The 16,839-nt window shown below is 37.3% G+C and overlaps 1 protein-coding gene across 1 annotated transcript in view; it reads right to left on the bottom strand.

Moving 5' to 3' along the window:
• Nucleotides 1-16,340, bottom strand: part of mmel1 (membrane metallo-endopeptidase-like 1) — a 44,585-nt gene extending 28,245 nt beyond the window's left edge. Inside the window, exon 1 of the mRNA XM_072452629.1 lies at nucleotides 16,194-16,340. The gene's annotated coding sequence lies outside the window, so the exon portion shown is untranslated. The remainder of the gene's footprint in view (nucleotides 1-16,193) is intronic.
• Between the last annotated feature and the right edge of the window lie 499 nt (nucleotides 16,341-16,839).

Below are 16,839 nucleotides of genomic sequence, written 5' to 3'. Positions count from 1 at the left end.
CCTGCTGGTGCCCAGAGTCAGGACTAAACATGGTGCCTTTTATGTATAGTGCTTTGAATTACTTTGTGTATAAACGTGGCTGGCCTAAACATGTTTGTGATGAGCTATGTGTCAGGTCAGGCTTTTGGTCAGTAATAAGTCACCCTAAGGTTAAAGTTAGGGTTAGGAAAATGAATATTAAGTCTATTTCATGTCTGCAATGTCTCTGTGTGTAGCTGTATGTGTGAGTGGGCCGATCCATCTGCAAACAGGAGGCAGCTGAACCGCAGCGAATTCCCAACTCCTACAACTTCAGCGTTTCGCGTTATCGCACAGTCTGCAACAGTCTGTCACTTTTCACACGTCACTCTGACATACTTAAAGCTGCATGAAGTAAAATATACTTAGCCAAGCTTACAAGCACTGAACAAAGTGACCAGCATTTGATTTCAAATCTTTGAGTCAATAATGAATGCTCTATAGATCTTAAAACTTGAATGTCCAGTATTTTAATTTAGCTCCCCTTTACTTTTGGTGCCATTTCTGTCAAGTGATTCAAAACTACAGTTCAGTCTATAATTTTAATTCAAAATTGCCAATATAAACACATAGATGCCCTTTTCTACGACCAGAAATTGTTAAGACATTACAGGCTTAATTACCCAATAACATAGAACCGAGAATCCCAACTAAATTTACTTTGGCAAGGAGATTTGAACATAAGAAAAAAAATATTGGAATACATTATATTGTTGACAATCTGCCTAGACCAACAACAACAATAACCAATGGCGTTACTCAAGGTAAATTAAAGTTAATAATAAAATATTGCTCTCTACAAAAGCAGGTGTTTGTCCAAAGCAGTGACATCATATTCTCATCTATGAAAATCCTTGATAATGAAGCATTATTCCTTAAATGCAAGAATAGTTTGTAGATTAGATTGTGCCTCTAAAATAAAGGTTTGAACTTGGAAAATATAAAAAGAAAAAGTCCCTGGAGTCTGATGTTGTCTGTTTGAAATGCATTAGTGCCATAAAACAGCATTGGCATTCAGGAAGGACGTGTGATAAGGACACTTAAGGTCACTCTGTTCTGAGGCTGACACATCGTTCTTAACTGCAGTGCTTTGTTCGACTCCACTTTCTGAAACACCACCGACTTTTCTCTGAAGTAGCAGCTCAAACAACAGTTCAAAGTAATAAGTAAGTAAGTAAAGACATTATCAGAAAAAAATAAAAAATCCCCGAACATGTTATAGTTAGACTTTTAAAGGTCCAATAACATGCAAATTCGACTTTTCAGAGCTTTTAACCTTCTTACATTGCTATTTGTGCTTCATATATGTACCCAGAGTGTTTTTTTGATTGATTCCCGCAGTGTTTAGCTATAGTACAGACTATCTCCTTTCCTTGAATCTCCAAACTGACGGGGCGTGTTCACAAGACCGCGTCATAATCACAGGCACGCGTCATCATCCCCCCTCACCCTCCCCTCTCTCCACCCGCCTCCCCCTCCCGCCCCCCGCCCCCTTCCCCCCGGCTCCGCGCAGTCTCCTCATTCAAGCCCCAGAGTTTTTCTGCTTCGATTTACGAGGAAACACGGCTCAGTTTTCCAAAACTTCATTAATGATATCGCACTCTTTACTATTATCACAATGGTGAAGGTTTATGTGGCAGTTGATGCAGCAACCGGGAAAATAAACGGAGAGAAGTTCTATCTGATACCGAAAAACCAGGAAATAAGAGCGCGATGGACATAAGACATTTATATATATATATATATATATATATATATATATATATATATATATATATATATATAGATCTATAGATATATCTGTTCTGCGCACGCTGTAGAATAAACACCAGATTTATTTCGGCTCAAAGTAATGTTGATCTGAAGTTCTATCGTTTCTCACTCACTCCGCGCTGCTCCACGGAGCTTACAGCAGACAGCTGTGGGGCTACGTCACGGGTGGGCGGGGCACACAGCGCTCTGAGACTACGTCACGAGTTGGGTGGGGGAGCCAGATCGCTCTTCGCAAGGGTGGGGGCGAATCATGGATGTATTATCATATCTGGATAGGGTACGCCCCCTCTGCCTCTGGCTCCAAATTGAGTAGTGGCCACTTCGCAGAATGCAGCCTTTTGGTTTGACCATTTCAAGAGTTCGGCCTCTAAAATTACCTAACATGCTAAATTGTTTTTAGTCTAAAAATAAAATAGAAGGAATTTCACTCTTCAACTGTTTCTAAAATACTTTAAAAATAAATTTTTGACCTTCCGGTGAACGGTGTACGCGCACCGAGCGCGCACGTAACACTCATGAACAAGCATCGGGAGAACACGTGACGGAAACTAAACACAAGCAGAAGAAAGTGACGAGACCACGATACACGTAAGTCGTGTTTGTATGTCATTCCTCACGTTTCACACATCGTTCCATGTGAAGTGTAAATCAACGATTACACAGTTAACACAAGTTAACACGAGTTAACACGAGCCAACACGAGCTAACGTAAGCTAAAGTTTAGCTACACAAAGATGCAACAACACGTCATGATGGCTTGAGTTCTGCAAATAAATAACTAATTATTTCTCTTACTAAATGTTCTAAGAGACAAAAGGTTATGCACAGATCAAGGAAAACTAGAGAAAGAAGGGAAATAAGTGATGTTTGTATTATGTGCTATAAAACACAACCAATAATTCAAATATAACTTGTTGAAATGGGTCATATCTTACACATATAAATGTAAACGTATGTAAAAGTTTCAGTGCTGTACTTACAGGGGCTGAGACTACATTTGAGGTTTTATTACCCATTTAATAATGAAGTGTGATGTGTTTACACAGCAAAGCACACACTTGTTTTCTATAGGAATGTCATGGATTTACTTCCATGGAATATGTAGAGATTTAGCAAACATGTCAGTTATGTTCTAACTTCTAAGGTTTAAACTTATGCATAAGTAAATGACTTTTGGTTCTAGCTTTAAAAATGAATGTGAAAAGAGGAACTTTTGTGTTACAGAGCGAAATGTAAATCTGTCAATAACATATTCCAGCTTTTCTCTGTTAAATGTGCAGAATATATCAATGTTCTAATGAGTATCTTTCTCATCTTCAGTGCTGACCAGTGAGTTTAGTCTGTCTGTGCTGACCAGAGCTCTACAGGTCACTATAGGTCACTGCAGGTCACTACAGGTCACTGCAGACACAGAGTCATCTCAAGTAAACTCCTGACGACTCCAAAGCAAAAGCTATTTTAATAATAACTTGTTAAAAGTAAACAGTGTAGAATCAGTACTTTGAATTTATAAAATGTCTGTTTTGCTATGACCAAAAAAACTAAATGATAATTGTTCTTCAAAAGAGACACTGATGTGTCACATGTGTCTGTGACGCAGCTTCAGGACAAACATGTGAAGTGTATGTTATATGACTTGTATAATCTAAACATGTGAAGTGTATGTTATAAGACTTGTATAAATCTAAACATGTGAAGTGTATGTTATATGACTTGTATAATCTAAACATGTGAAGTGTATGTTATATGACTTGTATAATCTAAACATGTGAAGTGTATGTTATAAGACTTGTATAAATCTAAACATGTGAAGTGTATGTTATATGACTTGTATAATCTAAACATGTGAAGTGTATGTTATATGACTTGTATAATCTAAACATGTGAAGTGTATGTTATATGACTTGTATAAATCTAAACATGTGAAGTGTATGTTATATGACTTGTATAATCTAAACATGTGAAGTGTATGTTATATGACTTGTATAAATCTAAACATGTGAAGTGTATGTTATATGACTTGTATAATCTAAACATGTGAAGTGTATGTTATATGACTTGTATAAATCTAAACATGTGAAGTGTATGTTATATGACTTGTATAATCTAAAACATGTGAAGTGTATGTTATATGACTTGTATAAATCCAAACATATGAAGTGTATGTTATGTGACTTGTATAATCTAAACATGTGAAGTGTATGTTATATGACTTGTATAATCTAAACATGTGAAGTGTATGTTATATGACTTGTATAAATCCAAACATATGAAGTGTATGTTATGTGACTTGTATAATCTAAACATGTGAAGTGTATGTTATATGACTTGTATAAATCTAAACATGTGAAGTGTATGTTATATGACTTGTATAATCTAAAACATGTGAAGTGTATGTTATATGACTTGTATAAATCTAAACATGTGAAGTGTATGTTATATGACTTGTATAATCTAAAACATGTGAAGTGTATGTTATATGACTTGTATAAATCTAAACATATGAAGTGTATGTTATGTGACTTGTATAATCTAAAACATGTGAAGTGTATGTTCTATGACTTGTATAATCTAAACATGTGAAGTGTATGTTATATGACTTGTATAAATCTAAACATGTGAAGTGTATGTTATATGACTTGTATAAATCCAAACATATGAAGTGTATGTTATGTGACTTGTATAATCTAAAACATGTGAAGTGTATGTTATATGACTTGTATAATCTAAACATATGAAGTGTATGTTATATGACTTGTATAAATCTAAACATGTGAAGTGTATGTTATATGACTTGTATAATCTAAACATGTGAAGTGTATGTTATATGACTTGTATAATCTAAACATGTGAAGTGTATGTTCTATGACTTGTATAATCTAAACATGTGAAGTGTATGTTATATGACTTGTGTCATCTAAACATGTGAAGTGTATGTTATATGACTTGTATAAATCTAAAACATGTGAAGTGTATGTTATATGACTTGTATAATCTAAAACATGTGAAGTGTATGTTATATGACTTGCGTCATCTAAACATGTGAAGTGTATGTTATATGACTTGTATAATCTAAAACATGTGAAGTGTATGTTATATGACTTGTATAATCTAAAACATGTGAAGTGTATGTTATATGACTTGTATAATCTAAACATGTGAAGTGTATGTTATATGACTTGTATAAATCCAAACATATGAAGTGTATGTTATGTGACTTGTATAATCTAAAACATGTGAAGTGTATGTTCTATGACTTGCGTCATCTAAACATGTGAAGTGTATGTTATGTGACTTGTATAATCTAAAACATGTGAAGTGTATGTTATATGACTTGTATAAATCTAAAACATATGAAGTGTATGTTATATGACTTGTATAATCTAAAGCTGTGACATGTTCTGTTTGTGTCTCAGTCATACGATGGAGCTGAACGGAGGAGTTTACTGAAGTTCTTTTCACCAGAAGACTGCGTAGCCATGGAAACAAAGTCTTGTTAAATACTGAGATATTCAGTATTTAACGCAATAATGTCACATTCATGTGCATACAACTGATGTAAATAGTGTTTATTTTACCATTATCATTAGTATTATTTTGTCTTACGCTGTTTTTATTTTATCTTTATTTTTCCCCTCCATTCCTTATTAAGGTATGAGAGGTTCTGTCTAAGGCCCGAAGTCACTGGGATAGGCTCCAGTCACCCGCGACCCCGAAAGGGAACAAGCGGTAGAAAATGGATGGATGGATGGATGGATGGAGGTTCTGTCTATAGGAGTTTTTGTTTATAAGAGTTCTTCTATTAAGATCGATCTATTAAGAGTGTTTTTTAAACTTCCTATAAGTTATCTGTCCTTTTCCTCTGTATCTACTGTGTTGCAACAACGGAATTTCCTCATGTGTGGACAGTAAAGGAATATCTTATCTTATTCAGTTTGTTCTATTTGACTTATACAGGTTGTTTTATCATTGTTAATATTTTTATGTTGCACTGAATCACCAAAGCAAGTTCCACTGTTTGTGAATTCTGTTCTTTGACAATGGCAATAAACCTTTTCTGATTCTATTAATGATGATAATAATAATGAACAGTACACAGACTCCAAAACTCCTTAATAAGGGACTCCCACATTGTAGCTTTAAAACTCAACTAAAACTGGCTAAAATCAATTTATCATTTGTAGTTATAATCAGATTTGCATTTATTGAACAAGTTCATTCATGTTCATTATTATTATTAAATACATTAATAAACAAATGTGTTTTGTATTTATTAAAGAGTGACATGATAAAAAAAACGACACAAAAGGAAACTGAATATAATTAAATACTGCTTAACTCAATTATGTAACAGAATCGATGATTATATTTTATATTTCTTCTCATCTGATTAAAAAAATGCATATTGGCCAAATTATATTATGTAAATAAATAACTGAAAAGTTAACAACAAAATAAATACCCAAACCAAAAACTACAGAAAATGATGAGGACGTTATTAAACCTCTAAATGTAATTTATTGTCATTAAACCAGACTTTTTATCTTAACACTTCTTTATAATTCTCTTAAATATCAGAGCTTTACAACATGATACATGTATATTTATAGATGGATATAACAATCCATCATTATACGTTACGTAAACAGACTATTTCAAGCCGAATTATTCCAAAAGTCCGTGTTGACTCTTCTCAGTCTGTCGCACTGCTGTCGACGTGCGCGCTCCCGACGCCAAAGCCTCACGGCGATGACGTCACAAAAGTGGGAGGAGATATACCAGTGTTCAGGAAGTAATGCGGAACTAAAAAACTTTTTTGGAACCATGCGCCAATGAGCAGCTCCATAGGCTTCAATGGCGGCCATCTTGGCTTCCGGGGGCTTGGGGCAAATATCAAACCAAGCCGTCTGCATTTCCGGGTTGGTGAGGGGGTCCAAGGTCTGGGTGATATTTCTTAACTATTATGTTAAGGGTGTTGCACAACCCTTATTATTATCAATTATACACTTAGGATAGACTACGAAACGTGAAAAAAAGCATGTTATGGCACCTTTAATCATTGCCATCCAACACAAAAAGTAACCGTTATTCCTCCAAACTCTGCTCCAAACCACATGCTTCCATCGCTTGGCTGAGAAACTTCCGATTAAAATGAGCTAAAAAGAACCAAGCTGATGATTAGAACCGACTGAACCTCACTTAAAATTCAACACTGAGTTAAAATGCACTGATTTGCACAGACCTGTAGTGAAATAGGAAGTTTCTCAATATGTGAAGTATCAGCAGCATTAAACAAAAACATATTTATGCCTGTATTAACCAAATAAAATGACACAACACAGAAAACGGCCTGAATTTGACATAAAATACTGTGATCATTTTGTGTCAATGATCGTGGTCTCTGTCTATGCTTTTGTGGCAGTTTGATTTTACTGTACTATATACGGCCAACTGTTGTGCTTTTTAATTTAATAGCATGCACACTTCTTTTATTTTGTATTTTGTATTATTTATATATTTTTATTAAGAGCAGCTTTTACAAGTCAATTTCATAAAACAATCTCCAATTCTAGTGACAGCCAATCTTTGCTCAATGTTGTATAAAGTCTCACCATATCTCAAGGATTTGAATTCAGAACTTTACTGGAATTACTCTCTAAATGTTACATAAATATTTAAGAACTAAATCAGTAACAGAGACGCACAGATTAAATTAAAGATAATACTCCGACTTAGTGAGACGGTAAATACACCAGAAGTGTGTGTGGTTCTTCCTGCTGCCATTGTTGTTATAGTAACGGGGTTATCAAGGGTTATAGTAGTTCAGTTATGACCTGAACTATGGGGGTTCATAAGCTTTTGGTTTGTGACTCAGTAATTTCAGGAGTTCTTTACAGAAGTTCTCCCAAGCTTAGTGTTCTTTTGGTACAGAAAATCAATACAGTTGCAAACTATAGCATCTGTTTTGAACTCTCACCAATCAATCATCCCCGCTGCTTCCAGAATTTCCATTTCTCCAACTTAAGCAAAAGACAAAAGTCCTACTTACAACTTATACAACGCATTAATCGCATTAAAGCAGCAATAAATCCAGAATTTTTTATTACAACTTAGCTATGTACTTTTGTGTCTTTGTTAAGAGCTGGCTTTTATGTTATTTTATACTGAGTGGAAATTAACAATAGGTGTGTAAAAGGGAAAAAGGCGGGTCCATGCTCTACTGAGGGACCACTGAACGGTTCCCCTGTGATTGGTTTCTTATTACCTCCCGCTTTAAGAACAGTTTCTTTCCCTCTGCCGTTGGACTCATGATCGCTGCTAAACACCTGCCACTTTAACAACAATTTAATCAATCACTCACTGCACTGTTCACTTTTGCACCACATTCAATTCAATTTAAATTTGTGACGCCCAAAATCACAACAGTAGTTGCCTCGAGGGGAGACATCTGTAAATTTACCTGTATATTTTCTGTCAAAGTAAGCCTATTTTTATCTTATAGTAGATTTAAATTATTTTCCACAACGCCTCCCTCCTGTAGACGGACCCATCCCCGTCCGAGATGAGCCTGATGAGGGTGGTGTCGTCCGCAAACTTGATCAGTTTTACAGAGTCGTGGCTGGAGGTGCAGCAGTTTGTGTACAGGGAGAAGAGCAGAGGAGAAAGTACACAGCCCTGTGGAGCTGCTGTGCTGATAGTCCGAGTGTCTGAGACATTCTTCCCCAGCTTCACGCACTGTCTCTGATCCGTCAGGAAGTCAGTGCTCCACCTGCAGGTGGAGTCAGGCACATTGAGCTGGGAGAGCTTGTCCTGGAGCAGAGCAGGGAGGATGGTGTTGATGCAGAGCTGAAGTCCACAAACAGGATCCTGGGATAGGTTCCCGGGGAGTCCAGGTGCTTCAAGATGAAGTGCCAGGTTGATGGCGTCGTCCACAGACTTGTTGGCTCTGTAGGGGAACTGCAGGGGGTCCAGCAGGGGGGGTGAAAGACTTGAGGTGGGGAAGGACCGGGCGCTCCACCTAATGTCAATCAACTTGAACTCGGCTATTGATCTTTTTCTGCATGTGAACAATTATAACAATATTTTTATGGTAAATGAGGTATCATCTATTCTAAAATGACTAAATATAATGTCAACTTTGAAAAAAGTGTGAAAACTTACACCCACATTTGAAAGAAGCAGACAGCAATGCCAGTGTCTGGGGTAGGATGCAGCAATTGCACAAGGAGAAATATTTCTAGCTTTAAAATTAACATTATTTAGGGCGCGGCCGATGTTAAAATACAGATACACACACCTTTTGATGAACGGTGAGCTGTTTCCTCACAGGACTATAATAAAACTCTTTTTTTTCTCTGCTCCACAAAGTAAAAAATTTTCAAGCATTTGTATGTCCTTAAAAGTTATTCCTTCATGCCGCAAACTATTTAAAATGCTTTATCACTTTCCCCCAGAGACCCACTGTGTTTATTGAACGTGACAGCTAGCGTTCAAATCCTTCACAAACCCTAAATTATCCATTACTGTCATGTCTCCTAAAATATTCAGACCCAGAATAGTCTCTCCAGTTCAAAAGGGTGATTTCTATGCACAATAATTATGAAGGCCTGAGCACAATATTGCAAATGAGGATTACAGGGAACATTGACAATCACTGTTGGCTTTCAGTAGCATAGCGCTGCATCCATTCAAATGGCAGCACCTGTTTCTGAACACGCCAGTGCCATTGCCCTATCATTAGGCTTGACAAGGGAAGCTCTAAATCACAGGTTCACACTGCCCTGGTCCATTAGCCCACACTGATAAATACTCGCAAATCTGGCAACGCAGTAAAAGCAAGTGAAGAGAGGTTTTTAATGTTAGCTGACAGAACAGAAACAAGCAAAGAGGTAAATATCAGTTAGAGCAGTGCAGTGGAGGCAAAGGGGCACTAACTTTTCTGCTGAGGGGTCCACCACCTGTGTGTCTTCATGGAGATGTGATTGGATATTGTCTGGAAATATACACAGTATGATATCAAACCAATCAATGTTGCATTTATTCCATAACAGCTTTTTTTGCTGCTAGAAAAAACACTTAACGTTATGTAATTGTAAGTTTGGTAATCGTAAGTGTAAGTTGGCCTGGTGTTAACTGCCATTCTTCATGGGTTTAATGGGTAATGCTTTTACAAGTTTTTGTTAATGGCTTATTAACATTTATAAAGTAAGATAAGATAAGCCTTTATTTGTCCACACAACGGGGAAATTCCAGTGTTGCAACACAAAGTAGGTACAGAAGTAAAAGAACAGATAACTTATAGAACACTTTTAAAAAAAACACTCTTGATAGAAAAGCTCTTATAAAAAACCTCTTATATTCTTAATAAAAAGTTTAAACAAAAATCGTAACAAAAGTAACACTCTTATTTACAGCAGTTATATGGATGGGAATGTTGCACCAATATGATTGACATTATGTCAGAGTATTGCACATGAAAGTATTATACGGCATCTACAAACACAAATGCTAGTAAATGTCTGATAAATGTATAAACAAATAACTAGTGAATAGTTCACTAAGGAACCTTATTCTAAAGTCTTACTGTTTAATCCTGTGAACATATAGCATTAACATTTACATGGAGATAAGCAGGTGGTGGACCTTCAACCAGAAATGTTACGCATTGCACCTTTAAAACGGACAATGCAAGGGTTTTATCAAATGGTGATGGGTTCATTTCTACAGCAACAGTGCAAAATGTACATCAATTTGAAATAGAAAACATAACTTTGAAATGGGGGTAATATATGTATCATATAAATGCATTAACAATCTGGACAATCCATCAAATATAATAAAAATAAATGGGAAAGAGAAGAACATTTTAACGTCAGAACTATGTGTCTAGGCCTCACAACTCCTGCCAAGAAATGGATGGCACAAACTCAAGCAGCAAACAAGGAAAGACACAATAATTAACATTCGAAAAATGTAGATGTCATGTTTAAGACTTTGTGGATGAGTCATACAGTGGCTGGCTCTTTCTTTTGCCTCAAAACAATAAAATCCAGCGTTCAGGGTCATTTGAAGACTTTCTGTGTGAAGTTTGCATGTTCTCCCCATTCCTCAACTTGAAGTGTGCACTATGGACAAACACTTGAGCTCTAAAATGGCAAATGGAGTGATCACATCATATTTAAAGTAGGCACTGTAACGTTTGATTATTTTGTATGGTATAGTACTTTTTTCACCTGCAAGCTGATAAATGGAGTACAGATGTTGAATTATTATTATGACAGTTCTTGAAATTTAACTTGAAATTGACCTCACAAAGACACAGAAATCCTCACAAACAAGATGAAAACATGATGCATGACAAAAGTTACAGGGCAAAAAGTTGAGGTTTCTGTGAGCTACGTTGTTTGACCACAAATATTTCTGACATGATACAATTATTGTCATTTTAAGCTCAAAGTTGCAGCCACAATGGCATCATAATATGTGTTTTGTGGAATTAGACTTTCCATTGTATTTTGAAAAGCCACAGTTTATTTCCAAACCAAAGTCAAATCTGATGGATTTATCAAGCTATTATGGGCTAACCTTAAATATAATTGCATTGCCTGGCTCCTATTAGACCATTTTGAAAATATTGTTCAAACAAAAATATTGCTGATGTTTTTTATTATAGTTTGATCTGGAACAAAACCCCACCACAAAAACACAGCAAGAGTTGGCTACACTTTGTTATACTACAACATTAAAGTCACATCATATTTATACTGAGCATCAGTTATATAGTCATAAAAAATGGAATGGACATTACCATAACAAGTTTACATTGGAATCTTTCTTCAACACAAGATGTAGTCGTAATTGTCTTGGTTTGAATCTTCTTTTTGGATCAGAATCAGAATCAGAAATGGTTTATTGCCATTGTCAGTGAACAGAATTCACAAAAAGGATAATTTGGTGCAACATAAAACGATGAACAATGAATAAGTCAAAAAGAGAAACAGTTTAAATTTGCTATGGAATAAAAATAACAATAGGCTATAAGATAGAAAATAAGAATACAAATAAAAAATAGGCATAATAAGTAGACACATTTACAGTTGAGTTTACATAAATTATGTGGGAGTGAACAGTGCAGTGAGTGATTCAATGATGGTTAAAGTGAATCCTCAGTGGATCCTCAGAAGAAATAACTTGATGTTTCTTTCATTGTAACAAAATATGACATTTGCTGAAGATAAAAAAATACCTGGCACATGAAATGTTACAACAGTTGTGGTGAGATGAGGCTGGAAAACTCATCTTGGGACGACTATAAACAGTGGGAGAGCTTCATAGTTTTGTGGGAGAACTTATAAAGTAAATGTTGTCAATCCATTATTTAAGTCAAAGCTTTTCAATTGGCAGAACACATTACAATGAAGCCTCAATTTAATCAGATGTTATAATGCCATATATTATATTATTATTTTTAAGATCTTAAATATCCTGGTTCAGATCATGTGGTCTAGTCCTGGTTCAGATCATGTGGTCTAGTCCTGGTTCAGATCATGTAGTCTAGTCCTGGTTCAGATCATGTGGTCTAGTCCTGGTTCAGATCATGTGGTCTAGTCCTGGTTCAGATCATGTGGTCTAGTCCTGGTTCAGATCATGTAGTCTAGTCCTGGTTCAGATCATGTGGTCTAGTCCTGGTTCAGATCATGTAGTCTAGTCCTGGTTCAGATCATGTGGTCTAGTCCTGGTTCAGATCATGTGGTCTAGTCCTGGTTCAGATCATGTGGTCTAGTCCTGGTTCAGATCATGTAGTCTAGTCCTGGTTCAGATCATGTGGTCTAGTCCTGGTTCAGATCATGTAGTCTAGTCCTGGTTCAGATCATGTGGTCTAGTCCTGGTTCAGATCATGTGGTCTAGTCCTGGTTCAGATCATGTGGTCTAGTCCTGGTTCAGATCATGTAGTCTAGTCCTGGTTCAGATCATGTGGTCTAGTCCTGGTTCAGATCATGTGGTCTAGTCCTGGTTCAGATCATGTGGTCTAGTCCTGGTTCAGATCATGTGGTCTAGTCCTGGTTCAGATCATGTGGTCTAGTCCTGGTTCAGATCATGTAGTCTAGTCCTGGTTCAGATCATGTGGTCTAGTCCTGGTTCAGATCATGTGGTCTAGTCCTGGTTCAGATCATGTGGTCTAGTCCTGGTTCAGATCATGTGGTCTAGTCCTGGTTCAGATCCTGTGGTCTAGTCCTGGTTCAGATCATGTGGTCTAGTCCTGGTTCAGATCATGTGGTCTAGTCCTGGTTCAGATCATGTGGTCTAGTCCTGGTTCAGATCATGTGGTCTAGTCCTGGTTCAGATCATGTGGTCTAGTCCTGGTTCAGATCATGTGGTCTAGTCCTGGTTCAGATCATGTGGTCTAGTCCTGGTTCAGATCATGTGGTCTAGTTCTGGTTCAGACTCTGTGGTCTAGTCCTGGTTCAGATCATGTGGTCTAGTCCTGGTTCAGATCATGTGGTCTAGTTCTGGTTCAGACTCTGTGGTCTAGTCCTGGTTCAGATCATGTGGTCTAGTCCTGGTTCAGATCATGTGGTCTAGTCCTGGTTCAGATCATGTGGTCTAGTCCTGGTTCAGATCATGTGGTCTAGTCCTGGTTCAGATCATGTGGTCTAGTTCTGGTTCAGACTCTGTGGTCTAGTCCTGGTTCAGATCATGTGGTCTAGTCCTGGTTCAGATCATGTGGTCTAGTTCTGGTTCAGACTCTGTGGTCTAGTCCTGGTTCAGATCATGTGGTCTAGTCCTGGTTCAGATCCTGTGGTCTAGTCCTGGTTCAGATCCTGTGGTCTAGTCCTGGTTCAGATCCTGTGGTCTAGTCCTGGTTCAGATCCTGTGGTCTAGTCCTGGTTCAGATCATGTGGTCTAGTCCTGGTTCAGATCATGTGGTCTAGTCCTGGTTCAGATCATGTGGTCTAGTCCTGGTTCAGATCATGTGGTCTAGTCCTGGTTCAGATCATGTGGTCTAGTCCTGGTTCAGATCATGTGGTCTAGTCCTGGTTCAGATCATGTGGTCTAGTCCTGGTTCAGATCATGTGGTCTAGTCCTGGTTCAGATCATGTGGTCTAGTCCTGGTTCAGATCATGTGGTCTAGTCCTGGTTCAGATCATGTGGTCTAGTCCTGGTTCAGATCATGTGGTCTAGTCCTGTTCAAGATGCCTGATGTGACCAACACCGTGTTTAGTCTTGGTTCAGGACCAGGTCTAGTCCTGGATCTGCTGCTATGCTTTGATTGACACTGGGTTGACTTTGCTTAGTCCTGTTTTAGTCCTATTTTATGTAACAGAAAAACATTGTTTTAAAAAAAAATGTAATTTAGTGAAACATTCGATTTCTACTGAAAAGTACTATTGCAAGTTGTTCGTGGATATTGGATAAAAATAATAAAATTGATGCAATTTTATAGTCTGGCCCCAAGACAAAAGCCCTTCAAAAAATCTGGGCCCATGGAAAATATCATTGAATAGTCAATTCAATTCAAGTTTTATGTAACACTCAAAATCACAACAGCCTCGAAGGGCGACAGTGAAAAACAGATTACACAATGTTCATAGGAAATTAGCAAACGTCCCGATCTCCCCTGTCCTTAGACCCTCCTTCTTCCTTCTCGCCAAGGAAAAACTGCAAAACCCTTTGGGAGAAAGTCAAAACCACAGGAGAGATCATCCTGACATGGACGGACAGGCTGACACACAGTCCTGATCTGCGTCATGTCCCAGTCTCATTTAAACATGATATTATAACATTAAAATATTGACATTTTGAATATTATTTAAAGGTTAATTGGTAACCCTTGGAATTATCTGGAACTGCTTGTTTTTCCCTTAATCCAAACAAGATTACACGAGGTTTCTCGTTCAGTGACTGGTACAGCGCTTTGAAAACAAATCTAATTAACAGTAACTATGCAAGTAATTTGGACGGATAATCTGATTGTTGTTACAGACCAGTCAACTATAACTCCACATTATTGACACTGGCAACACATATCGTTTTAAAGATGATCTGTCACAAAAAAGAAAACCCGAAGTCACTCGAAATGGAAAAAGCTCATTTCCGCTAATCAAACCAAATTCAATCATTTACTACTAAAACAAAAGCCATTAAACAATAGTTAGTGAAGTGACGATGTTATGTCTTTGAAAGTGCGCGATGTAAGGTACTTGCTTTTCCTGGAATGTTCTGTCTGTCATTAAATGTAAGTATCTTTATGGAGACAAACAGGTGACAGTGTGGATCTGTGGAGAGGCGAGCCCGCTTACAGTACCAATGCAGGTTTTTCTTTTTTGCAATAAAACGGGAACATTCCAGGCAAAGCAATAACACTAACAATCAAGCTCCATGGAGACAAGCCGCTGGCCGACCCCCACCAGAAAATGACATAGTGCACCTTTAAAATCACAGATGATTCTTGTATATGAAGTGACAAACTTTAAGGCAAAACAAGAACCAAAGCATAATCAAATTCAATTCACTCAAAAAGGGAAAATTTTGAATAATATCACCTTTAACCTGAACTGTTTTCAACTATGGCCACATGTGGCTTTTTGAACTAGAAATGGGCCTCTGCTGCGTCAAATTCAAATAACATTCTCTCTGGCCTCTTATACAAGCTACGCTATGGATTTATTATGCATTTGTTTTGACTAAAAATGGGCTTTATCAAATTTAAGCATTGAAATAAAATGACAGATGTAGAAATTCATCATATTTTTATAACACCAGCACATCAGTCTCAAATATTCTATGCAGTCATCTTATCTAACTGACCAAAAACAACAGTAGCTCTCTGATATCTGAAAAAGTTGTGTTACTGTATGTAAAATCAGCTCCAGACATGTCCAATGATACATATGGCCAATAAACAGCTATAAACACAAATTATTCTCAAGTTTAAGCACAAATCAATCACGATATACTTTGATTATTCTAAAACTCATTTCAATCAATGCAATTGTACCAGAAATATCATTGCAACAATCACAAACAGATTACTACATGTCATTTGTAATGTATTATGAAGTCGTCATCGCCCACTTTCAACAAAATTAAATTAGGTCAAATAAAGCAAGATACAAAGAAGTCATGAAAAACAAATAACTAATACATTTATTTTGAGAAAAAAAAACTTACAAATTTCAAAAGGTGCAACAAAACGGGTGTTGAGGTTGGAATAATTATACTCAAAATATAACTCACCTCAAATTGATTTAGTCTCCAATTACTGATGTTAATAAACACCAGAAATTAGAGCATCTTATTTGAGTTAACCAACAAATTTGAGTGCAATATAAGTTGAAACATCCGTCTGAGCAGGGAAAACTTTCCCATCTCATCCATAATATGTGAATTCCCTGGTTTACCTGAGTAGGAGCACGGTGGAGGTCCCTGGGGCGGTCTCCCACAGGCGCTGGTACCTCTCACACCCCGCTGAGAGCCTCAGAGCTGGTGTGAGATGAACGAGAGAGAGCGCTGCTGCGGCTGCTCCGGTCCAACGCTCGGCTCCACCAACGACTGAGGCGGCAGTGACCGGGAGCGGAGCAAAAGAGGAGAGAGAGAGGGAGGGAGAGGAGAGAGAGAGAGCGGCGAGGGAGGCGACAGCAACACAAGCACCGGTTCAGCAGAACAGGGCGAGTGTGGGGGAATGACTGTGGGATTTCTCTCCAAAGAGGCGTTTGGGAGTCACTTCAAGCCTGGGAAAAGGAGAAAGTTGATCAACTATTTCAAAATATATTTTTTTACAAAATTCACAAACTTAGAATTTATTTCAGCAATATGGTGCAACGTAACATATAAACCAATGGATACATTAGTAGTAAATCTAAATGCCAAAAAAATAATATCACACAATTTTCTTGGGGCCAGATCACAATTTCGATGTTATAAAAGTAGGAGGTAGCACAAAATGAATCACATGGTAATATTAGGTATTTAGTGATATTTCTGCACTTTTGGAGTTAATTTTATGGTCCATTCACGTTTTGCGTAGTAGTTTAACCACCACCAAGA

This window comes from Eucyclogobius newberryi, unplaced genomic scaffold (assembly GCF_026437365.1).
Source record: "Eucyclogobius newberryi isolate DKJ021-1_F unplaced genomic scaffold, fEucNew1.0.hap1 SCAF_19, whole genome shotgun sequence".
In the NCBI taxonomy this organism is placed as follows: Eukaryota; Metazoa; Chordata; class Actinopteri; order Gobiiformes; family Gobiidae; genus Eucyclogobius; species Eucyclogobius newberryi.
Note: the sequence above shows the minus strand (reverse complement) of the source record. Positions and strands in the feature narration are given on the sequence as shown.